The following is a 25,770-nucleotide window of genomic DNA, read 5'->3' as shown; positions in this document are numbered from 1 at the left end:
AACTTATAGCCAAGTTTCACACACATGAGTACGGCCTCAGCCAGGACCTTGGTTTCATGTCTCATTACATTCACCCCCCACCATCTGGCCTGGGCTTGCAAAATCCTACCAACTGTCCTGGTTTGAGACAATTCACACCTCTTTAACCTGGGATTATCCCTCTCTCCAGTTGCTCCGCCTGGACCTGTAGACTTAATTACCTGCAAATTAATTACCTGCTTAATTAATTGCATTCAAAGTATCATATTGCATCTCTGACTTTGTCTATATATATGTTTCTGGAACCCACCTCTTCAATCACCTGAGGAAGAAGCAGTGCTCCGAATGCTAGTGACTCGAAAAAAGCCTGTTGGACTTTAACCTGGTGTTGTAAGACTTCCTACTGTGCTCACCCCAGTCCAACGCTGGCATCTCCACATTATGGCATGGATTGTGACAGCAAGGAGAGAGTGCTCTAACAGATGTGTCAGAATGGAGAATGTGGCTTTAAACTATCAGGCGGGGAGGGGGGTAGGATTCACTGAAGGGAGATTTGGAAATTGATAAAATTTAGGCAATTGAAAAGTATACCAATGTGGGCAAGTTGTGTGGCACCAGAAGTATATCGATGCGGGCAAGCTGTGTGCCACCAGAAATATATCGATGCGGGCAAGCTGTGTGGCACCAGAAATATATCGACGCGGGCAAGCTGTGTGGCACCAGAAATATATCGACGCGGGCAAGCTGTGTGGCACCAGAAATATATCGATGCGGGCAAGCTGTGTGGCACTAGAAGTATATCGATGCGGGCAAGCTGTGTGGCACCAGAAGTATATCGATGCGGGCAAGCTGTGTGGCACCAGAAATATATCGATGCGGGCAAGCTGTGTGGCACTAGAAATATATCGATGCGGGCAAGCTGTGTGGCACTAGAAGTATATCGATGCGGGCAAGTGTGTGGCACCAGAAGTATATCGATGCGGGTAAGTTGTGTGGCACTAGAAGTATATCGATGCGGGCAAGCTGTGTGGCACTAGAAGTATATCGATGCGGGCAAGTGTGTGGCACCAGAAGTATATCGATGCGGGCAAGTTGTGTGGCACTAGAAGTATATCGATGCGGGCAAGCTGTGTGAAATGAATGAAAATCGCTTATTGTCACGAGTAGGCTTCAAATGAAGTTACTGTGAAAAGCCCCTAGTCGCCACATTCCGGCACCTGTTCGGGGAGGCTGGTGCGGGAATTGAATCCGTGCTGCTGGCTTGCCTTGGTCTGCTTTAAAAGCCAGCGATTTAGCCCTGTGCTAAACGAGTCCCTGCGGGCTAAAAAAAATTGATGCAGGCAAGCTGCGTGGCACCAGAAGTATATCAATGCTGGCAAGCAGTGTGGCACAGGAAGGCACAGTTTAGTGCAGAAGAAAATAAGGTCCATGCAGGAAATAGTATTTAAAAAATAAAATTGAAGCCACTTGATCTGGAAATGTGGATCATCCACAATAAGATAGCTAAATTAGTGACGAATTGTACAAGTAGAGATTAATTGTTTAGATCTAATAAACGTTTTGGCCCTTGAGCCACATTCACCAGCAGGTATATTCCATCTGCCCTGCAAGAGACCCAAAGAGCAGGCGACGGCAGCTGAGGGAAGGTGGTGGTGGTTACACTTTCTTCTGGAGAGGCAAACGTGAGGATCTGCCCAAGACGCATGGCATTGGGTTCACCATCCAGAACCAAAGCGCCAACGACTGAGTTCCCTTGAAACATCAACGGTACCTCATGATCCTCTGTTTCCAACTTGCCAAGAACCAGCAGGCAATGGCCGTGAGTGCCTACGCCCCAACCCTTCATCCCAATGCTGAGTCCAAAGAAGGCTTCTACTCCACTCTGGACATCATACACTCCAACATTCCTAAGGAAGGTAAGATCATTCTCCTTGGAGACTTCAACACCAGGGTTGGAAAGGATTCCCGAATCTGGAAAGGAACCATTGGAAAGGAAGGAATTGGGAATTGCAACACCAATTGGGTTTTCCCACGCGTCAAATGAGCAGAACACCAGCTGGTTATCACTAATGCATTGTTCTGTCATAACGGCAAGTTCAAGACTTCCTGGAGTTGTTCACGATCAAAGAGCACTGGCACATGATCGACTTCATCATCGTCCAATCCTGAGGTCAAAGGGTGCCCTCATCACCAAAGTGATGACCAGTGCAGCCGACTGTTGGACAGATCACTGACTCATCTCCTATGTCCATCAAACGGTACCAGAAGGCAGCCGAAGATAGAATAGAATCATAGAATTTACAGTGCAGAAGGAGGCCATTCAGCTATCGAGTCTGCACTGCCCCTTGGAAAGAGTACCCTACTTAACCCCACAACTCCACTCTATCCCCCTTTATCTCCGTAACCCAGTAACCCCACCTAACCTTGTTGGTCACTAAGGGCAATTTAGCATGGCCAATCCACCTAACCTGCACATCTTTTAGACTGTGGGAGGAAACTGGAGCACCCGGAGGAACCCCACGCATACACGGGGAGAACACGCAGACTCCACACAGACAGTGACCCAGCGGGGAATCGAACTTGGGACCCTGGAGCTGTGAATCAACTGCTAACCACTGTGCTACCATACTGCCCACAAAGATGAAGAAACAGCTCAGAAAAAAAAATCAACGTTGAGTGGCTTCAAGAGCCAAGCATGCTAGTGAACCTCCAAGTGTCCATTCTAATGGAGTGGAGGAAAACTGGAAAGAGCTGAAGGCAGTCGTCATCTCGAGCTGTGAAGAAACCATCGGCTACAAGACCAAGAAACAACAAGTCTGGTTCGACAACAATCACACCATCCAGGACCTCGTCGACAGGAAGAAAGGTTTCCCCTTAGTAGAGGGGCATAGATTTAATGTGAAGGAAATGTGAGGAAACGCCTTTTCACCCAGAGGGGGGCGGGGGGGGGGGGAGTTTGAAACTCACTGTCTGAAAGCTTGGTGGAGGCAGAGACCCTAATATCATTTAAGAAGGATTTCGATGTGCATTGCGATCCCGAGGCTATGGGCCAAATGCTGGGAAATGGGATTAGATTAGTTAAGTGGTTGTTTTTGACTGGCACAGATGCGATGGGCTGAAGGGCCTTTTCTGACTGTAGGACTCTATGACGAGAAGTGGAAAGCCCTCTGCGCCTAGCAAAACATAGAAACAGGGAGAATAGGAGCAGGAGGAAGCCATTTGACCCTTCGAGTCTCCTCTGCCATTCATTATTGATCATCCAACTCCATAGCCTAATCCCGCTTTTGCTCCATATCCTTTGATCCCCTTCACCCCAAGTGCCTCAGACTGTGACTCCTGGCTCTGGACAACCCCATCATTGGGAACATCCTCTGGCATCTACCCTATCTAGTCATATTAGAAACTCATCCTTCAACTCCCAATGATTATACTCCTAACCCATTCAATCTGTCCTCGTACGTTAGTACTGCCATGCCAGGAATCGAAGAACAAAGAAAAATTACAGCATAGGAACAGGCCCTTCGGCCCTCCAAGCCTGCGCTGATTCAGATCCTCTATCTAAAACTGTCGCCTATTTTCTAAGGATCTGTATCCCTCTGCTCCCTGCCCATTCATGTATCTGTCTGGATACATCTTAAATGACGCTATCGTGCCCGTCTCTACCACCTCCGGCGGCAATGCGTTCCAAGCACATGCCACCCTCTGCGTAAAGCACTTACCACGCACATCTCCCTTAAACTTTTCCCCTCTCACCTTGAACCCGTGACCCCATGTAATTCAGTCCCCCACTCTGGGGGGGAAAAAGCTTCTTGCTATCCACCCTGTCTATACCTCTCATGATTTTTGTAGACCTCAATGAGGTCCCCTCTCAACCTCCGTCTTTCTAGTGAAAATAATCCTAATCTACTCGACCTCTCTTCATAGCTAGCGCCCTCCTTACCAGACAACATCCTGGTGAACCTCCTCTGCACCCTCTCCAAAGCATCCACATCCTTCTGGTAATGCGGCGACCAGAACTGCACGCAGTATTCCAAATGTGGCCGAACCAAAGTCCTATACGACTGTAACATGACCTGCCAACTCTTGTACTCAATACCCCTTCCATCCATTATGTGGAGATGCTGGCGTTGGACTGGGGTGGGCACAGTAAGAACCCACCCCTTCATTCACCTGAGGAAGGAGCCGCGCTCCGAAAGCTAGTGATTCGAAACAAACCTGTTGGACTTTAACCTGGTGTTGTAAGTCGCCTTGGTGATCCCAGGAATCAGCCTGCTAAACCTTCACTGCGCTCCCTCTATAGGGAAAACATCCTTCCTCAGAGAAGGAGACCAAAACTACACACAATACTCCAGGTGTGGCCTCACCAAGGCCCTGTATAATTGCAGCAAGACATCCCTGCTTCTGTGCTCGAATCCTCTCGCAATGAAGGCCAACATAACATTTGCCTTTACCGCCTGCTGCCCCTGCATACTTACCTTCAGTGACTGGTGTATGAGGACACCCAGGTCCCGTTGCACATTCCCCTCTCCTAATTAATGGCCATTCAGATAATAGTCTGCCTTCCTGTTTTTGATACCGTGCATAACCTCACATTTATCCAAATCATACTGCATCTGCCATTCATTTGCCCATTCACTCAACTTTAACAAATTGCACTGAAGGATCTCTGCTGCATCCTCACAGCTCACCCGTCCTCCCAGAATGACATAATCAGCAAGGCGGAGCTACAAAGAAGAACTCGGGAAATCAAGAACCAACGGTGGACTGAGAAAGTGAAGGAGCTGCAACTCCTCACTGATGAACATGACACCCGGGGCTGCTTCAATGCCACCAAGGCAATATATGGAATCAATACCCTTTGCCTCGAGCCAGTCCGGAGAAAAGACGGAACCTTCTTGAGAGACAACTTCGGCCTTCAATGGAGAGAGCACTTCATATAACACCTAAACCATGAAATGAAATGAAAATCGCTTATTGTCACGAGTAGGCTTTAATGAAGTTACTGTGAAAAGCCCCTAGTCGCCACATTCCGGCGCCTGTTCGGGGAGGCTGGTACGTGAATTGAACCGTGCTGCTGGCCTGCCTTGGTCTGCTTTAAAAGCCAGCAATTTAGCCCAGTGTGCTAAACCAGCCCCTGATGCAGCCAGAGAGGAGGGCGTGTTTGAGGAAATCCCCCTACTCCCCATCAAAGTTGATCTTGTGCTTCCACCAAGCGTGGACAAAGTCAAGGCCGCCATTAAACACGTGAAGAATGGAAGAGCCGCAGGAGTGGTCGGAATCCCAGCGGAGACTTTCAAACTTGGAGAAGAGATCATCCATCATCACCATCAGCTATTGATGAAAATCTGGGACAGAGAATAAATTCCTGCCGGCCTCAGAGATGCCGACATCACCACACCTTCACGAAAGGAGACAAAGCGAACTGTGGGAGCTAACAAGGAATCTCCCTACTCTCCATCGCTGGGAAGATCATTGCCCGAATCCTTGCGAGCTGCCTTCTCCCAGTCTCTGAACAAATCCTTCCGGAAAACCAATGTGGCTTCCTACCAAACTGGAGCAGAGGACATGATTTTCACTGCTCGGCAACTTTGACAAATGCCAGGAGCAACATCATAGAATCATAGAATTTACAGTGCAGAAGGAGGCCATTCAGCCCATCGAGTCGGCACCAGCCCTTGGAAAGAGTACCCTACTTAAGTCCCACACCTCCACCCTATCCCCGTAACCCAGTAATCCCACCAAACCTTTTTGGACACTAAAGGCAATTTAGAATGACCAATCCACCTAACCTGCACATCTTTGGAGCATCCACCATTCTACATGACCTTCATCGATCTGACCAAGGCTTTTGACTCAGTCAATTGGGAAGTGCTATGGAAGGCCCTGTGAAAAGGCTGGCAGTCCAGGGAAATTCATCAACATCCTCCGTGTCCTCCAGGACAGTCCTCACCAATGGAAATAAGACCAAAACCTTAGGTCAAGCAGGGATGTGTCATCACCCCACCCTTCTCTCCATCTTCATCACCACCATCCTTCACCTTGTCAAGGGCAAGTAGAGTGGACATCGTCTAGAGGATGGAGGTGGTGGCGCAGAGCAGTGTCACTGGACCAGTAAAACCAGAGACTTGGCGTAACGCTCTGGGCATCCAGCTTCAAATCCCACCACTTCAGGTGGTGAAATTTGAATTCAATAAATATCTTGAATTGAAAGTCTAATGATGACCACAAAACCATTGTCAATTGTCGTTAAAAACCCATCTGGTTCACTAATGTCCTTCAGGGAAGGAAATCTGCTGTCCTTACCCGGTCTGGCCTACATGTGACTCCAGACCCACAGCAATGTGGGTGAGTCTTACCTGCCCTTCAAGGGACAGTTAGGGATGGCCATTAAATGCTGGGTCTGCAATGCCTACGTCCCACAAATTAAAAAAAAAAGGACGGATCACATTTCAACCTCAAATAATTGAAATACAGGAAGGAAATGACACTGACTGATAGATGACATCACCATCTCCACTTGGGAGAGAATCTCCAAGCCGTGCCCAACACCGTCGCAGAAACCTGCCAAACAATCAGTCTCAACCTCCAGACTCAAGTCCTTTACTAACCCACCCCAGAGCAGGATCCGGGTCTCTCTCCATCAGGATCAAAGGAGAACTGTTCCCAACCTGAATTGTTGTAAATTGAGAGAGGGGAATGTGCAGCACAACCTGGGTGTCCTTGTGCACCATTCACTGAAGGTAAGCATGCAGGTGCAGCAGGTGGCGAAAGTGAAAATGCTGGAAAATCTCAGCAAGTCTGGCAGCATCTGGAGGGAAAGAAGAGCTAACGTTTTGAGTCCGATTACTCTGTCAAAGAGTCATTGGACTCAAAATGTTTGTTCTTTTCTCTCCCTGCAGATGCTGTCAGACTAGCTGAGATTTTCCAGCATTTTCTCTTTTGTTTCAGACTCCAGCATCTGCAGTAATTTGCTTTTTATCTAATGGCCTTCATTGCAAGAGGTTTAGAGTAGAGAAGCAGGATGTGTTGCTGCAATTGTACAGGGCCTTGGTGAGGCCACACCTGGAGTGCTGTGTGCAGTTTTGGTCTCCTTCTCTGAGGAAGGATGTTCTTGCTCTCTTTAGGGGCAGCAGGGTAGCATGGTGGTTAGCATAAATGCTTCACAGCTCCAGGGTCCCTGGTTCGATTCCCGGCTGGGTCACTGTCTGTGTGGAGTCTGCACGTCCTCCCCCTGCGTGCGTGGGTTTCCTCCGGGTGCTCCGGTTTCCTCCCACAGTCCAAAGATGTGCGGGTTAGGTGGATTGGCCATGCTAAATTGCCCGTAGTGTCCTAATTAAAAGTAAGGTTAAGGGGGGGGTTGTTGGGTTACGGGTATAGGGTGGATACGTGGGTTTGAGTAGGGTGATCATGGCTCGGCACAACATTGAGGGCCGAAGGGCCTGTTCTGTGCTGTACTGTTCTATGTTCTATGTTCTATCTCAGAGTGACTTAGAAAATTCTAAAGGGACTAGACAGGGTAGATGCAGGAAGGATGTTCCCGATGGTGGGTGTGTCCAGAACCAGGGGTCACAGTCTGAGGATTCAGGGTAAACCATTTCAGACAGAGATAAGGTGACATTCACACAAAGAGTGGTTGATGCTAAAACTTTGAATATATTCAAGAGGCGGCTGGATATAGCACTTGGGGAGAATGGGATCAAAGGCTATGGGGAGAAAGCAGGATTAGGCTATTGAGTTGGATGGTCAGCCATGATGGTGATGAATGGCAGAGCAGCTCGTAGGGCCAAAAGGCCTCCTGCTCCTATCTTCTATGTATAGATCCCGGAGTCCCAAGATAATTTGTATTTTCCCTGAGATCTTTGACCCTCGACCTGCTTCAATAACTTACAGGCACCAGATTTGTCAGGAAAACATTAAAACTGTTTATTTGCAACAAGAGAAGAGATAAGCGTGTAATGATAATAACAGAACGGCCAGCTAATCTAATTATTCCCCAATACCGTCCTACCCTGCACAGTGGCTGGGGGGAGCAGGGAGGCGAGTGGGTGCTGATGAATGGTGGAGCAGGCTCGAAAAACCAAAAGGCCTCCTCCTGCTCCTATCTTCTATGTATCTATGTGACGTGGAACATTTCCCATACCCGGGGAGCCACCTCTCGCATTGTGTCCAATCGGCAGGAACCTCCTTCGGATGCCTAAGGACGAGAATCTTTGACGACCGCGACATCCATGCTGACACCAAGATTCTCGTGTACAAGGCAGTCGGCCACCCAACTCTTCTATACGACTCTGAAACTTGGATTACTTACAGACACCACCTAAAAGCCCTGGCGAGATAGCATCAACACTGAGATGGATTCTTCACATCAGCTGGGAGGACAGGCGTACTAACATCGGTGTCCTTGAAGGAGCGAAGAGCATCGGCTTCGAGTCCGTGATCATCCGAAACCAACTGGGCTTAGGATGCCAGAGTCCCAACTGCCAAAGCAAGTCCTCTTTGCTCAGCTCAAGGAAGGCTTCCAAATAAGAGGAGGACAAAGAAAGCGCTTCAAAGACCCCCTGAAGGCTTACCTCAAGAAATGCACCATAGACGTTTGACGCCAGGGAGACCTTTGATCGGAAGGGATCTTCTTGGAGGAACCTCATGATTGAAGGGACACAATTCTTCGAGCACACCCGACGGCAAGAGGAGGCCCAGAGAAGAAGCTTGGAAAAGGAATACCAGTGACCTACAGTCCAAGGATTGATCCCACCTCCCAGAATCACCTGCCAAGTGTGCGGTCGAGGATGCGGCCTCAGGATTGAGTTCATCAGCCTCGCCAGAACCCACAGAACCTATGACCAGTGAGTTTGTTAGATGGTCAATTATACTCATTAGCAAGTGATCATTGAGGGAGAGTCCTTTCAGCAGCGTGGTCAGCTCTGGCCTCACCCAAATCAATACTGGGCCTTGCCAATCTTATATCGCTCGATTTTTCTGTCCTTTCCAATTGTACAAGACGCACAATAGTACTGTCCCCTTTATTCTTGGATCTGTTTCAATACCAGGATATGTTCAAAGACCACCATCAGAAATCTGTTCCATCAAGGGAGAACCTTGCTTTGTTCTTTGCCCCAATTCTCCGTAATAGTGGATTAGACTCGAGGCTGGACGGCAAACGTCTGTCCTTATTTCTTCTGGTCTTGTGTTCCGAACTGTCTATCACAAAGATAGGTTGAAAAAACAAAACTGCACGTTGCTTTCTATTTACCCTTCACTGTCCATCTCTATGACAACCTCGGGTCACATGGGCATTTCTGAAACCACCAAACATAGAACAGTACAGCACAGAACAGGCCCTTCGGCCCTCGATGTTGTGCTGAGCATTGTCCGAAACCAAGATCAAGCTATCCCACTCCCTGTCATTCTGGTGAGCTCCATGTTCCTATCCAATAACCGCTTGAAAGTTCCTAAAGTGTCCGACTCCACTATCACAACAGGCAATCCATTCCTCACCCTAACCACTCTCTGAGTAAAGAACCTACCTCGGACATCCCTCCTACATCTCCCACCCTGAACCTTATAGTTATGCCCCCTTGTAACAGCTACATCCACCCGAGGAAATAGTCTCTGAACGTCCACTCTATCTATTCCCCCCATCATCTTATAAACCTCTATTAAGTCGCCTCCCATCCTTCTCCGCTCCAAAGAGAAAAGCCCTAGCTCCCTCAACCTTTCCTCATAAGATCTATCCTGCAAACCAGGCAGAATCCTGGTAAATCTCCTTTGCACCCTTTCCAATGCTTCCACATCCTTCCTATAATGAGGTGACCAGAACTGCACACAATACTCCAAATGTGGGGGGTCATGTCAGCCCGCTCCACTCGGTTCTGAAAGGGACATCACAGCAAAAGAAAATACAGTATTTTCCCAGACACCGGGCTCATCAGAAATGTTGAACTTAAAAAATGTCAATTACATGTATATGAAGAGAGATCTTGCTAAGGTTAATTGGGTAGATGGACTAAAAGGTATGATGGTAAATAAACATTGGAAAACATTTCAAGAAAAAACCCAGTGTTCAACATAAATAAATGCATTCAAAATTAAAATGAGAAATGAAATGAAAATCACTTATTGTCACAAGTAGGCTTCAAAAGAGGTTACTGTGAAAAGCCCCTAGTCGCCACATTCCAGCACCTGTTCATTTCATTGAAGAATCAAAATTCAGTGAGAAAGATGCATTTGTGGCTTACTGGGGAGGTTAAACATAGTATTAGATAATGATCATAGAATCCCTACAGTGCAGAAGGAGGCCATTTGGCCCAACGAGTCTGCACGGATCCTCCAAAAGAGCACCCCCACCTAGGCCCACTCCCCCGCCTTATCCCCGTAACCCCATCTAACCTGCACATCTTTGTACTCTAAGGGGCAATTTAGCGTGGCTGATCGACCTAACCGCATCTTTGGACTGTGGGAGGAAACCCGAGCACCCGGAGGAAACCCACACGATCACGCGACATTTTTAAAACTTAAAACCACCTTAAATCATCAATCGAATTCAAACATTAACAGGTGAAGGATGTTTCAAACAGAAAGGTAAATTTCAGTTTAAATAGTCAATAAACAAAGATAAGCCTCACATAGTTACATTGCTTCCTGTACAGAAGTGGGACCACGCACAATCTCTGTCTTTCAAACTTGGCCTCTACTATTTAGGGTCTTTCGCTTCCCATTCAATCGTTTTGGCCCTTCGGTCACATTCACCAGTAGCCATATTCCATCCAAAGTCCCCGGACACTTATCACCGACATGGCACACGATTACGAGCCCTTTCTCATTGATTCAAAACATCCCGATGACACGTGAATCCCCAGCGACTCCCTTCTCTTGACCCCTTTAAACAGTCTGGCAGGCTCTGGAAACTGTCTTGGGCAATCTCTGGCTGTCTTCCGCACTCTGTTCTTTCCAACTGTTTAACACACACAGTAACACAGTCTCTGCTCCATTCTCAGAGATCTGCTTCAATACCAGGACCTGTTCCATCAGAGAGAACCGTATTTGTTTACTGTGTGCTCTGAATTGGCAAACATAAAATACAGGGTTGACCCAATCCACTGCAATGGGCTTTCTATTTAACCATTGCTTCTTAGCATCCATTTCCATGGCAACCCCAGCTCACATGGGTATTTCTTGAAACCTTATGACATCATAATCAGAAAACCAGTTAATCCTCTTTCAAAACGCTCCCTCCACGTTATTCCTGAAGAGCTATCACATCAAAAAAAATAATGCTTTCCAAAGCACATTATAATCAAAAGAAGAGGCTTATAATGTTGCAAAGAATAGTCGTAAACCAGAGGATTGGGAATCTTTTGGAAAGAGAGTAAGAATAAATGGGTATTTTTCAGAATGGGAGACAGTGACGAGTGAGATCCTGCAAGGATCAGTGTTTGGGCCCCAGCTGTTCACAATATAATGATTCGGAAAAAGGAATCAACAAAACAAGTCTGTACCGGTCATGACTCCACCCTTGGCCAAACCCCTCAGCACTTCCTTGTGCCGTATCCCTCTATACCCATCCTATCCCCATCCTATCCATGTGTTTGTCAAGATTCCTTTTGAACGCCGTTAATGTATCTGCTTCCACACCCTCCCCTGGCAACACGTTCCAGGCAATCACCACTCTCTGTGTAAAAAAAACCTGCCTCACACATCTCCTCTAAACTTTGCCCCATGGACCTTAAACCTATGCCCCCTGGTGACTGACCCCTCCACCCTGGGAAAGAGTGCCCTCCCCTCCACTCCATGGCCCTCATAATCTTGTAGACCTCTATCAGGTCGCCCCTCAACTTCCGTCATTCTAATGAAAACAGTCCGAGTCTATTCAGCCTCTCCGCATAGCTAACACCCTCCAGACCAGGCAACATCCTGGTAAACCTCCTCTGCACCCTCCCCAAAGCCTCCACATCCTTCTGGTAGTCTGGCGACCAGAATTGTGCACAATATTCCAAACGGGGGCCATACCAAGGCTCTATACAACTGCAGCATGACCTACCAAAATTCATTACCTCAAATTTGTCTAGATTAAACTCCATCTGCCATTTCTCTGCCCAAGTCTCCAACCTATCTATGTCCTGCTGTATCCTCTGACAATCCTCAACACTATCTGTCACTCCACCAACCTTGGTGTCATCCACGAACTTACGAATCAGACCAGCTACATTTTTCTCCAAATAATTTATGTACACCACAAACAACAGAGGCCCAAGTACCGATCCCTGTGGAACACCACTAGTCACAACCTTCCATTCAGAAAAACACCTGTCTACTGCTACCCTTTGCCTTCTGTGACCGAGTCAGTTCTGTATCCCTCTTGCCACCTCAACTCTGATCCTGTGTGACTTCACCTTTTGTACCAGTCTGCCATGAGGCACCTCAACAGGGGCTTCACTGAAGTCCATGTAAACAACATCCACCGCCCTCCCCTCATCAATTATCTTGATCACCACCTCAAAGGATGGGGGGGGGGTGGGGGCGCTAATCACATTCATATGTTTTGGTCCTGTCCAAAGCTAGAGGAATACTGGAAAGAGGTTTTTAGGGTAATTTCTAAAGTGGTGCACGTGAAACTGGACCCGGGCCCTCGGGATGCCATATTCGGGGTGTCGGACCAGCCAGGGTTGGAAACGGGTGCGGAGGCAGATATCATAGCCTTCGCCTCGTTGATCGCCCGAAGGCGGATCCTGCTGGGATGGAGAGCAGCCTCTCCACCCTGTGCCCTGGCGTGGCGGGGGGACCTGTTGGAATACCTGACCCTTGAGAAGGTTAAGTTTGAACTGAGGGGAAGGATGGAGGGGTTCTACAATTCATGGGCATTATTCATTATGCACTTTCAAGAACTGGATAACATTGAACATTAGTTTGGGGGGGGGGTTGGGGGGAGGGGGGCTGTGTGTGTTAATGGTGGCTATGGGTAATCCATAATTCCTTTTTGTCATTTGTTTATGTGAACATGTGGGCTGATGTTTGGGGTTTGGTGGGAGGATGGGATCGTTGTTATTGATATGGGGATTGACATATTTGTTACTAATTATTGTTTATTGTTGGTGGGTGTAAATTTGGGAGAAAATGTGAAAAAGGAGGAGAATAAAAAAATATTTAACAAAAGAAAGAGTCAGTGAGGCGCAAGCTCTCCTTCACAAAGCCATTCTGTCTATTGCTAATCCTGTCACTGAGAATTCTCTCCAATAATTTACCTACTACTGACAAGAGGCTCTGGGTGAAGAAATCTCTCCTCATGTCAATATATTTTCCTGGATTATCTCTGCTACCTTTCTTAAACAGCGGTACCACATTAGCTATTCTCCAGTCCTCTGGGATCTCACCTGTAGCCAATGAGGATACAAAGATGTCAGTCAAGGCCGCAGCAATTTCCTCCCTTGCTTCCCTCAGTATTCTGGGCTAAATACCATCCGGCCCAGGAGACTTATCTCCCTTAATATCTTTTATAAGACCCAATACCACCTCCTGTTTGATTTCAACATGACCCAGACTGTCCACACACCCTACCCAAGAATCATCTTCCACAAAGTCCTTTTCTTTGGTGAACACTGATGCAAAGTACTCATTTAGTACCCCACCCATTTCCTCTGGCTCAGCACAGAGATTCCCCCCCCCACTGTCCTTAAGTGGTCCAATCCTTTTCCTGGCCACCCTCTTGCTTTTTATATATGAATAAATAGCTTTGGGATTCACCTTAATCCTACTGGCCAAGGACTTTTCATGACCCTTCCTAGCCCTCAAAATCTCCCGCTTAATATTAATAATAATTGCTTATTGTCACAAGTAGGCTACAATGAAGTTGCTGTGAAAAGCCCCTCGTCGCCATATTCCGGCGCCTGTTCGGGGAGGCCGGTATGCGAACTGAACCTGCGCTGCTGGCCTTGTTCTGCATTACAATCCAGCTGTTTAGCCTCCTGTGCTAAACCAGCCCCTTAAGTACTTTCCTACTTTCTTTATACTCAAATGTTTTGACTGTCTCCCCCCCCCCCCATTAGACTGTACAAAAGCCTCCTTTTTCTTTGACGAGGTTCACAATATCCCTCGTTTTCGAAGGCTTCCGAAACTTCCCATACTTATCCTTCCTTCTCTCAGGAACTCGATGGTTTACTCCTGCTATTTTCGATCGTTAAACCAGCAGAAGGCCATCACAAAGTTGATAAAAAGGGAATAATTAGAATGAGAATAAACTAGTCTGGAACATAAAAACAGCTTGGAAGAACTTTTACAAGCGTACAAATAATAAGGAAGAGAATAGCTAAAGTAAATGTTGGTTCCTTGGAAATAGAGACAGGTGCAATTATCATGGGAATGGGGAAGTAACAGACATTGGACAAATATTTTGTGTCTGCCTTTGACAGCAGGAGACACAAGTTGCGTATCAGAAATTGAAGACAACCATGTAGGAAGTTTAAATAAATTAATATCAGCTGAGAGAAAGTACTGGAGAAACTCAAGGGACTAACATCCGGCAAATCCCAGGAGCTGATGCTCCACATCAAAGGGTCTTTTTTAAATAAAAAAGACGAATTTGTGGGCCATTCGGCCCTCCGAGTCCGCTCTGCCATTCATTACAATCGTGGCTGATCGTCCAACTCAGTAGCCGGATCCCACCTTCCCCCGTTATCGTTTGATCCACTTCTCTCCAGTTGCTATATCTAACTCCTTCCTGAAAGCATACACTACTGATGTCAGGCTTACTGGTCTATAATCCCTTGTTTTCTCTTGACCTCCCTTTCTAAATAGTGGGTTTACATTAGCTACCCTCCAACCTGTGGGAACTGTTCCAGAGTCTATAGAATCTTGGAAGATGACTACCAATGCATCCACTATTTCTCGGCCACTTCAATATTCGGAGATGTAGATTATGAGGCCGTGGGGACTTATCGGTCTTCAATAGCATTAATTTCTCCAACTCCCATTTCCCAACTAAAACTGATTCCCTTCTGTTCCACCCTCTCACTAAACCTTGTTTCCAAAGAATTCTGGTATGTTATTTGTGTTGCCCTCTGAAACAGAACCAAAGTATATATTTAATTGGTCAGCCATTTCTTTGTTGCCCATTATAAATTGCCCTGTTTGAAAGCAAGGGACCTACATTTATCTTCACCAATCTTTTTCTCTTCACATACCTATAGGAGCTTTTACAGTCAGTTTTTAAGCTCCCTGCAAGCTTAGTCTCGTACTCTTATTTCCGTCTTAATTGATCTATTTTCCCCTTAAACCCTTGGTCCGACTTTGCTGAATTTTAAACTGCTCCCAATCCTCGGATCTGCTGTTCTTTCTGGCCAACTTGAATGCCTCTTCCTTGGATTTAATACTATCTTTAATATCCCTTGTAAGCCATGGTTTGGCCATCTTTCCCATTTTACTTTTATGCCAGACAGGAATGAACAATTGTTGCAGTTTGCCGTTGCGCTCCTTAAATGTTTGCCATTGCCTATCCACCATCATCCCTTAAAGTGACCATAAGACATAGGAGCAGAATTAGGCCACTGAGCTCATCGAGTCTGCTCCGCCATTCAACCATGGCTGATATTTTTCTCATCCCCATTCTCCTGCCTTCTCACCATAACCCCTGATCCCCTTATTAATCAAGAACCTATCTATCTCTGTCTTAAAGACACTCAGTGATTTGGCCTCCACAGCCTTCTGCGGCAAAGAATTCCACAGATTCACCACCCTCTGGCTGAAGAAATTCCTCCCCCTCTCTGTTTTAAAGGACCGTCCCTTTAGTCTGAGATGGTGTCCTCTGCTTCTAGTTTTTCCTACAAGTGGAAACATCCTCTCCACGTCCACTCTATCCAGGCCTGGGAGGGAGGTTGTCATAGGGACCCTGGAGCTGTGAAATCCACAATGCTACCGTGCTAGCAACCCAAGACTGCATCCATGAGGCGCTGTGGGCCATCAGCATCAGCAGAATTGTATTTAACCACAATCTGCAACCTCATGGTCCGGCATATCCCCCACTCTACCATTACCACCCAGTTCCAGAGATGTAGAGGAAAGGATTGCAAAGATGATTTTCGACAGGAGCGAGAGTAACAGGGTAGTTGTTATGGGGGACTTTAACTTTCCAAATATTGACTGGAAATACTATAGTTCGAGTACTATAGATGGGTCAGTTTTTGTGCAGTGTGTGCAGGAGGGTTTCCTGATGCAGTATGTAGACAGGCCAACAAGGGGCGAGGCCACATTGGATTTGGTACTGGGTAATGAACCCGGCCAGGTGTTAGATTTAGATGTAGGTGAGCACTTTGGTGATAGTGATCACAACTCGGTTATGTTTACTTAGCGATGGGCAGGGATAGGTATATACCGCAAGGCAAGAATTATAGCTGGGGGAAAGGCAATTATGATGCTATTCGGCAAGATTTAGGATGTATAGGATGGGGAAGGAAACTGCAGGGGATGGGTACAATCGAAATGTGGAGCTTTTTCAAGGAACATCTACTGCGTGTCCTTGATAAGTATGTACCTGTCAGGCAGGGAGGAAGTTGTCGAGCAAGGGAACCGTGGTTTACTAAGGAAGTTGGAAGCACTTGCCAAGAGGAAGAAGAAGGCTTATGAGACATGAAGGCTCAGTTAGGGCACTTGAGAGTTACAAGTTAGCCAGGAAGGACCTAAAGGGAGAGTTAAGAAGAGTGACGAGAGGACACGAAAAGTCATTGGCGGATAGGATCAAGGAAAACCCTAAGGCTTTCTATAGGTATATCAGGAACAAAAGAATGACTAGAGTAAGATTAGGGCCAATCAAGGATAGTAGTGGAAAGTTGTGTGTGGAATCAGAGGAGATAGGGGAAGTGTTAAATGGATATTTTTCGTCAGTGTTTACACTGGAGAAAGACAATGTTGTCGAGGAGAATACTCGAGTACAGTCGACCAGGCTAGATGGAATTGAGGTTCAAAAGGAGGAGGTGTTAGCAATTTTGGAAAGTGTAAAAATAGATAAGTCCCCTGGGCCAGATGGGATTTATCCTAGGATTCTCTGGGAAGCCAGGGAGGAGATTGGCAGAGCCTTGTCCTTGATCTTTATGTCGTCTTTGTCGACAGGAATAGTGCCGGAAGACTGGAGGATAGCAAATGTTGTCCCCTTGTTCAAGAAGGGGAGTAGAGACAACCCTGGTAATTATAGACCTGTGAGCCTTACTTCAGTTGTGGGTAAAATGTTGGAAAAGGTTACAAGAGATCGGGTTTATAATCATCTTGAAAAGAACAAGTTGATTAGCGAGACTCAACACGGTTTTGTGAAGGGTAGGTCATGCCTCACAAACCTTATTGAGTTTTTTGAGAAGGTGACCAAACAGGTGGATCAGGGTAAAGCGGTTGATGTGTATATGGATTTCAGTAAGGCGTTTGTTAAGGTTCCCCACGGTAGGCTATTGCAGAAAACGCGGAAGTATGGGATTGAAGGTGATATAGCGGTTTGGATCAGTAATTGGCTAGCTGAAAGAAGACAGAGGGTGGTGGTTGATGGCAAATGTTCATCCTGGAGTTCAGTTACTAGTGGTGTACCGCAAGGATCTGTTTTGGGGCCACTGCTGTTTGTCGTTTTTATAAATGACCTGGAAGAGGGTGTAGAAGGATGGGTTAGTAAATTTGCAGATGACACGAAGGTCGGTGGAGTTGTGGATAGTGCTGAAGGATGTTATAGGTTACAGAGGGACATGGATAAGCTGCAGAGCTGGGCTGAGAGGTGGCAGATGGAGTTTAATGCGGAAAAGTGTGAGGTGGTTCACTTTGGAAGGAGTAACAGGAATGCAGAGTACTGGGCTAATGGCAAGATTCTTGGTAGTGTAGATGAACAGAGAGATCTCGGCATCCAGGTACATAAATCCCTAAAAGTTGCCACCCAGGTTAATAGGGCTGTTAATAAGGCATATGGTGTGCTAGCCTTTATCAGTCGGGGGATTGAGTTTCGGAGCCACGAGGTCATGCTGCAGCTGTACAAAACTCTGGTGCGGCCGCACCTGGAGTATTGCGTGCAGTTCTGGTCACATTATAGGAAGGATTTGGAAGCTTTGGAAAGGGTTCAGAGGAGATTTACTCGGATGTTGCCTGGTATGGAGGGAAGGTCTTACGAGGAAAGGCTCAGGGACTTGAGGTTGGTTTCGTTAGAGAGGAGAAGGCTGAGAGGTGACTTAATAGAGACATATAAGATAGTCAGAGGGTTAGATAGGGTGGACAGTGAGAGTCTTTTTCCTTGGATGGTGATGACCAACACGAGGGGGACATAGCTTTAAATTGAGGGGTAGTAGATATAGGACAGATGTCAGAGGCAGTTTCTTTACTCAGAGAATAGTAGGGGTGTGGAACGCCCTGCCTGCAACAGTAGTAGACGCGCCAACTTTAAGGGCATTTAAGTGGTCACTGGATAGACATATGGATGAAAATGGAATAGTGTAGGTCAGATAGGCTTCAGATGGTTTCACAGGTCGGCGCAACATTGAGGGCCGAAGGGCCCGTACTGCGCTGTAATGTTCTATGTTCTATGTAGCCAGGGGATCAACCCTGGTTCAATGAAGAGTACAGGAGAGCATGCCAGGAGCAACATCAGGCATACCGAAAAGTGAGGTGTCAGTCTGGTTAAACTACAACACAGGACTATTTGCATAGCAAATAACACAAGCAGCAAGTGATAGATCTAAACAATTCCACAATCAACGCATCAGATCTATGCTCTGCAGCCCTGCCATATCCAGCCGTGAATGGTGGTGGACTATTAAACAACTCACTGGAGGACGAGGCTCCACAAATATCCCCATCCTCAATAAGAAGTCTCACACCAGATTAAAGTCCAACAGGTTTGTTTCAAATCACTAGCTTTCGGAGCACTGCTCCTTCCTCAGGTGAATGAAGAGGTATGTTCCAGAAACACCTATGTTATAGACAAAGTCAAAGATGCAAGACAATGCTTTGAATGCAAGCATTTGCAGGTAATTAAGTCTTTACAGACCCAGAGTCTTTGAGCTCTCCTGCCATGACGTACCCGTTTGAATTAAACCTTTTGGAAAATATTTAAAGTCAAATAATATCAATTACTTTAGGGCCCTCCTTCCCTGCTCCTCATTGCTACAAAATATAGACCTTGCAAACTAGACCACAAAATATAGACCTTACAATCTATAAGCAATAAATGTAATAAATATTTGAGGACTCACCCAATCAGCTGCTTCCACTTTCCCTGAGTCATTTTTAAATACTGACGTCACCTGAAGGATGTTCAGAGGAGATTCAGTCCGTTAATCCCAGAGTTGAGGGGGTTGGATTACGAAGAAAGGTTGAGTAGACTGGGACTGTACTCGTTGGAATTTAGAAGGATGAGGGAGGATCTTATGGAAACATAAAATTATGAAGGGAATAGATAGGATAGATGCGGGCAGGTTGTTTCAACTGGCGGGTAAAAGCAGAACTAGGGGGCATAGCCTCAAAATAAGGGGAAATAGATTTAGGACTGAGTTTAGGAGGAACTTCTTCACCCAAAGGGTTGTGAATCTATGGAATTCCTTGTCCAGTGAAGCAGTTGAGGCTCCTTCATTAAATGTTTTTAAGGTAAAGATAGATCGTTCTTTGAAGAATAAAGGGATTAAGGGTGATGGTGTTCGGGCCGGAAAGTGGAGCTGAGTCCACAAAAGATCAGCCATGATCTCATTGACTGGCGGAGCAGGCTCGAGGGGCCAGATGGCCTACCCCTGCTCCTAGTTCTTATGTCTTTATACATCAGGAGCTCCAAACTAGCTCTTAGATATGTTGCTGCATTCTGTTTTCAATCTCCTTTCGCCCTCTCCTCTAGGCTGCTGACTGTCTGTCCCAGTTGTTACCTGGATGAGGACAGGCCCCAACAGGTTTGTTTGGGCAGCACGGTAGCATGGTGGTTAGCATAAATGCTTCACAGCTCCAGGGTCCCAGGTTCGATTCCCGGCTTGGGTCACTATCTGTGTGGAGTCTGCACGTTCTCCCCGTGTGTGCATGGGTTTCCTCCGGGTGCTCCGGTTTCCTCCCACAGTCCAAAGATGTGCGGGTTAGGTGGATTGGCCATGCTAAATTGCCCGTAGTGTCCTAAAAAGTAAGGTTAAGGGGGGGGGTGGATGCGTGGGTTTGAGTAGGGTGATCATGGCTCGACACAACATCGAGGGCTGAAGGGCCTGTTCTGTGCTGTACTGTTCTATGTTCTATCTATGTTCTAAAGGCCCCAGAACCCCAGCACAAGTGAACTGAGCAACAATTTATACAAAGTTACTGAGCTCTTTGGCCCTTGCCTGCTCCAATGACTTACAGGCGTCAGATTTTTAAGTGAATCACAACAACTGTTTATAATAAAAATAGAGATAAGATGTGCAATAATTATAATATAGTAACGGCCGGCTAATCATCTCCTCCCCGTTTTCCAGTCCCACCCTCTACCTAAACACACGCAGGACAGACACACACAGGGGGAGGGGTAAAAACAATAACAATTAAAGTATGAAATGGGGGATGAATGTCCTTGCTTCAGATGTTGAAGTCGTTGCAGCAGGAGGCAGTCCTTCCAGGACGCGGAGTGACTGAAACCAGCGATTTGATTGCTAATGAGGATCTTCTGGCGATAAAATTCAGTCAGTGCTTCCAGGCTGTAAGATTTCCTCTGCGAAGTACATAGAACAGTAACTTTAACTTTTTTGAATCTGGGCCTTCACTCCAAAAGAACAACCTCAGGCTGTGTAATTCTTATCTGTGTCCAAGTTAAGAGCAGAGGTCTGCACATGAAATTTCATAAAGGGTTTTTAAGCAATGGATCCTGCCTGCAGCTGGTGCTGGATTTTCTTTGCAGCTCAAACTGGCTGTGCAGAGAGAAAGGTCTATGCTAACTCAGAAAGAATCCATCAGGTGAGAGAGAATTCAGAGCTGTGACCTTCCAGCTTCTGTTCAAAACAAACCTAAAAGCAAAACACAGCCCCACAGAGGAAGAAACATTCCAGAACAGTTAGCACCAATCAGCATTGAATGTCAACTAAGCTCCAACAATTTGTAAAACAGTTCATCAAGAGGTGTCATCACTGCTGTCAGATCAAACAGCCTGCTGGAGTGCCCTGTTTTTTTAAATTAAAGGTGAAGTCCAGTGCTGGAGAAAGAGGCTGTCCCAGGGGGTTCAAGGATAGAATGGATTCATTTAAAAATAAATTTAGAGTGCGTAATTATTTTTTCCAATTAAGGGGCAATTTAGCGTGACCAATCCACCTATCCTGCACATCTTTTTGGGTTGTGGGGGTGAGACCCATGCAGACATGGGGAGAATGTGCAAACTCCACATGGACAGTGACTTGGAGCCGGGATCAAACCTGGGACCTTGGCGTGTGAGACCGCAGTGCTAACCTCTGTGCTGCCCTCAACAGAATCTAGAGCTAAGGAACAAAAATGGTGAATGACATTGAATGGGTGTAGTCTACATACACCATCTAGTGAGAAGGATGTAGAAAAACAAATCTGCAGGGAAATTATAGAGATGCAAACATTACAAAGTAGTTATAATGGGGGACTTTAATTATCTTGAATATAGACTGAGATAGTATCAGTGTAAAGGGCAGAGAGGGGAAGGGCTCCTCCAGTCCTGTGTGAAAGGAGGCGTTGCTGAATCTGCTTCTGGGAATGAGGTGGTAAAGTGTCATAGTCATAGACTCATACAGTACAGGACAGACCCTTCAGCCCATCATAGTCATAGACTCATACAGTACAGGACAGACCCTTCAGCCCATCATAGTCATAGACTCATACAGTACAGGACAGACCCTTCAGCCCATCATAGTCATAGACTCATACAGTACAGGACAGACCCTTCAGCCCATCATAGTCATAGACTCATACAGTACAGAACAGACCCTTCAGCCCATCAAGTCTGCACTGACAAAACTATACTAAAGCTACACTAATCCCACTTTCCAGCTCTTGGCTCATAACGTTGAATTGACATTTTAAAAAATTCATTTACGGGATGTGAGTGTCGCTGGTTAGGCCAGGATTTATTACCCATCCCTAGTTGCCCTTCAGAAGGTGGTGGTGAGCTACCTTCTTGAACCGCTGCAGTCCCTGAGCTGTAGGTACACCCACCGTGCTGTTAGGGAGGGAGTTCCAGGATGTTGCCCCAGCGACAGTGAAGGAACGGTGATATATTTCCCAGTCAGGGTGGTGAGTGACTTGGAGGGGAACCTCCAGGGTGGTGGGGTTCCCAGGTATCTGCTGCTCTTGTCCTAGATGGTAGTGATCATGGGGGGGTTGGAGGGTGTTGTCTGGGGAACCTTGGTGACTTACTGCAGTGCATCTTGTAAAAGGTTCACACGGCTGCCACTGTTCATCGATGGTGGAGGATTTGAATGTGGCAGGAGGAACAATCAAACGGGCTGCTTTGTCCTGGATAATCTTTATTGTCACAAGTAGGCTTACATTAACACTGCAATGAAGTTACTGTGAAACCCCTAGTCACCACATTCCGGCGCCTGTTCAGGTACAGAGGGAGCATTCAGAATGTCCAAATGACCTAACAGCACATATTTCAGGAACTTGTGGGAGGAAACCGGAGCAGCCGGAGGAAACCCACGCAGACACGAGGAGCACTGTCCTTCTGACCTCTGATCGACCTGGTCAGATTAACTCAAAGGACAATATTTAATATGTGAGAAAATCTTTTTTATTTGTATGTAGAATGGATGCTGCTGAGTAAACAACTGTCAACATTCCTGTCATCCGGACTGGAAACGTTAGCTCCGCTCTCTCTCCACAGACGCTGTCAGACCCGCTGCGATTGTGCAGTATGGCCTGTTTTTGTTTGAAATTCCCTCCGTGCCAGAGTTCAAACATAGAACATACAGTGCAGAAGGAGGCCATTCGGCCCATCGAGTCTGCACCGACCCACTTAAGTCCATAATCCCAATAACCCCTCCTAACCTTTTTTGGACACTTAAGGGCAATTTAGCGTGTCCAATCCACCTAAACTGCATGTCTTTGGACTGTGGGAGGAAACCGGAGCACCCGGAAGAAACCCACACAGACACGAAGAGAGCGTGCAGACTCTGCACAGACAGTGACCCAGCGGGGAATCGAACCTGGGACCCTGGCGCTGTGAAGCCACAGTGCTATCCACTTGTGCTACTGTGCTGCCCACAACGCGCCTGTTAATTGATCCGAGAGGGGATCTGTTTACGTGCAATTTGTGTTGCATTTGCTTCAATTACAGCTTTCCCCTCTTCCTGCCTGTCTCACTTACCCCTCAGCTCCCCTCGCACGGACCCCCTGCCCCCCTCGCGCGGACTCCCTCAGCTCCCCTCGCACGGATCCCCTCAGCTCCCCCCGCACGGACCCCCTCAGCTCCCCTCGCACGGACCCCCTGCCCCCCTCGCGCGGACCCCCTCAGCTCCCCTCGCACGGACCCCCTGCCCCCCTCGCATGGACCCCCTGCCCCCCTCGCACGGACCCCCTGCGCCCCTCGCACGGACCCCCTCAGCTCCCCTCGCGCGGACCCCCTCAGCTCCCCTCGCGCGGACCCCCTCAGCTCCCCTCGCGCGGACCCCCTCAGCTCCCCTCGCGCGGACCCCTCAGCTCCCCTCGCGCGGACCCCCTCAGCTCCCCTCGCGCGGACCCCCTCAGCTCCCCTCGCGCGGACCCCCTCAGCTCCCCTCGCGCAGATCCCCATAGCTCCCCTCGCGCGGACCCCCTCAGCTCCCCCTCGCGCGGACCCCCTCAGCTCCCCTCGCGCGGACCCCCTCAGCTCCCCTCGCACGGACCCCCTCAGCTCCCCTCGCACGGACCCCCTGCCCCCCTCGCGCGGACCCCCTCAGCTCCCCTCGCGCGGACCCCCTCAGCTCCCCTCGCGCGGACCCCCTCAGCTCCCCTCGCGCGGACCCCCTCAGCTCCCCTCGCGCGGACCCCCTCAACTCCCCTCGCGCGGACCCCCTCAACTCCCCTCGCGCGGACCCCCTCAGCTCCCCTCGCGCGGACCCCCTCAGCTCCCCTCGCGCGGACCCCCTCAGCTCCCCTCGCGCGGACCCCCTCAGCTCCCCTCGCGCGGACCCCCTCAGCCCCCCTCGCGCGGACCCCCCTCAGCTCCCCTCGCGCGGACCCCCTCAGCTCCCCTCGCGCGGACCCCCTCAGCTCCCCTCGCGCGGCCCCCCTCAGCTCCCCTCGCGCGGACCCCCTCAGCTCCCCTCGCGCAGACCCCCTGCCCCCCTCGCCCGGCCCCCCTGCCCCCCCCCTCGCCCGCCCCCCTGCCCCCCCCTCGCCCGGGCCCCCCTGCCCCCCCCCCTCGCCCGGGCACCCCTCGCCCGGGCCCCCCTGCCCCCCCCTCGCCCGGCCCCCCTGCCCCCCCCTCGCCCGGGCCCCCCTGCCTGCCCCACACTCGCCCGGGCCCCCCTGCCTGCCCCCCTCGCCCTGCCCCCCCTGCCTGCCCCCCCTCGCCCGGCCCCCCTGCCTGCCCCCCCTCGCCCGGCCCCCCCTGCCTGCCCCCCCTCGCCCGGGCCCCCCTGCCTGCCCCCCCTCGCCCGGGCGCCCGCTCCCTGCCCCCCTCGCCCGGGCCCCGCTCCCTGCCCCCCCTCGCACCGGGTCCTCGCTCCCTGCCCCCCCTCGCCCGGGCCTCGCTCCCTGCCCCCCCTCGCTCCCTGCCCCCCCCCCCTCGCCCGGGCCTCGCTCCCTGCCCCCCCCCCTCGCCCGGGCCTCGCTCCCTGCCCCCCCCCCTCGCCCGGTCCCCCCTGCCCCCCCCCTCCGCCCCCGGTCCCCCCCTGCTCACCCCCTCGCCCGGGCCCCCCTGCCCCCCCTCGCACGGGCCCCCCTGCCCACCCCTCGCATGGGCCCTCGCCCCCTGCCCCCCCTCCCCCCCTTGCCCCCTGCCCCCCTTCCCCGCTGCCCCCCTTCCCCACTGCCCCCCTCGCCCCTGCCCCCCCTCGCCCCCCTGCCCCCCTCGCCCCTGCCCCCCCTCGCCCCCTGCCCCCCCTCGCCCCCTGCCCCCCCTCGCCTCCTGCCCCCCTCGCCCCCTGGTAAGTGTTAGGCCCTCGCCCTCGCCCCCTCGCCCCGCCCCCCTCGCCCCTGCCCCCCTCGCCCCCTGCCCCCCTCGCCCCCTGCCCCCCTCGCCCCCTGCCCCCTCGCCCCCTGCCCCCCTCGCCCCCTGCCCCCCTCTCCCCCTGCCCCCCTCGCCCCCTGCCCCCCTCGCCCCCTGCCCCCCTCGCCCCCTGCCCCCCTCGCCCCCTGCCCCCCTCGCCCCCTGCCCCCCTCGCCCCTGCCCCCCTCGCCCCCTGCCCCCCTCGCCCCCTGCCCCCCTCGCCCCTGCCCCCCTCGCCCCCTGCCCCCCTCGCCCCCTGCCCCCCTCGCCCCCTGCCCCCCGAGCCCCCCTGCCCCCCGGCCCCCTGCCCCCCGAGCCCCCTGCCCCCCTCGCCCCCTGCCCCCCGAGCCCCCTGCCCCCCGAGCCCCCTGCCCCCCGAGCCCCCTGCCCCCCGAGCCCCCTGCCCCCCGAGCCCCCCTCGCCCCGGCCCCCTGCCCCACTCGCCCCGGCCCCTGCCCCCCTCGCCCCGGCCCCCTGCCCCCCTCGCCCCGGCCCCCTGCCCCCCTCGCCCCTGCCCCCTCGCCCCTGCCCCCTCGCCCCTGCCCCCTCGCCCCTGCCCCCCTCGCCCTGCCCCCCTCGCCCCTGCCCCCCTCGCCCCTGCCCCCCTCGCCCTGCCCCCCTCGCCCCTGCCCCCCTCGCCCTGCCCCCTCGCCCCTGCCCCCCCTCGCCCCTGCCCCCCTCGCCCCTGC

At 50.3% G+C, this 25,770-nt stretch overlaps 2 protein-coding genes across 6 annotated transcripts in view; one reads left to right on the top strand and one right to left on the bottom strand.

The window, feature by feature from the left end:
• Positions 1 to 11,059, bottom strand: part of timm10b (translocase of inner mitochondrial membrane 10 homolog B (yeast)) — a 34,610-nt gene extending 23,551 nt beyond the window's left edge. Inside the window, exon 1 of the mRNA XM_038818042.1 lies at positions 10,602 to 11,059. The gene's annotated coding sequence lies outside the window, so the exon portion shown is untranslated. The remainder of the gene's footprint in view (positions 1 to 10,601) is intronic.
• The window catches only part of LOC119977288 (arfaptin-2-like), a 126,386-nt gene that overhangs the window by 10,931 nt on the left and 89,685 nt on the right, over positions 1 to 25,770 (top strand). The window lies entirely within an intron of this gene.

Source organism: Scyliorhinus canicula, chromosome 14, assembly GCF_902713615.1.
Source record: "Scyliorhinus canicula chromosome 14, sScyCan1.1, whole genome shotgun sequence".
Taxonomy (NCBI): domain Eukaryota; kingdom Metazoa; phylum Chordata; class Chondrichthyes; order Carcharhiniformes; family Scyliorhinidae; genus Scyliorhinus; species Scyliorhinus canicula.
Note: the sequence above shows the minus strand (reverse complement) of the source record. Positions and strands in the feature narration are given on the sequence as shown.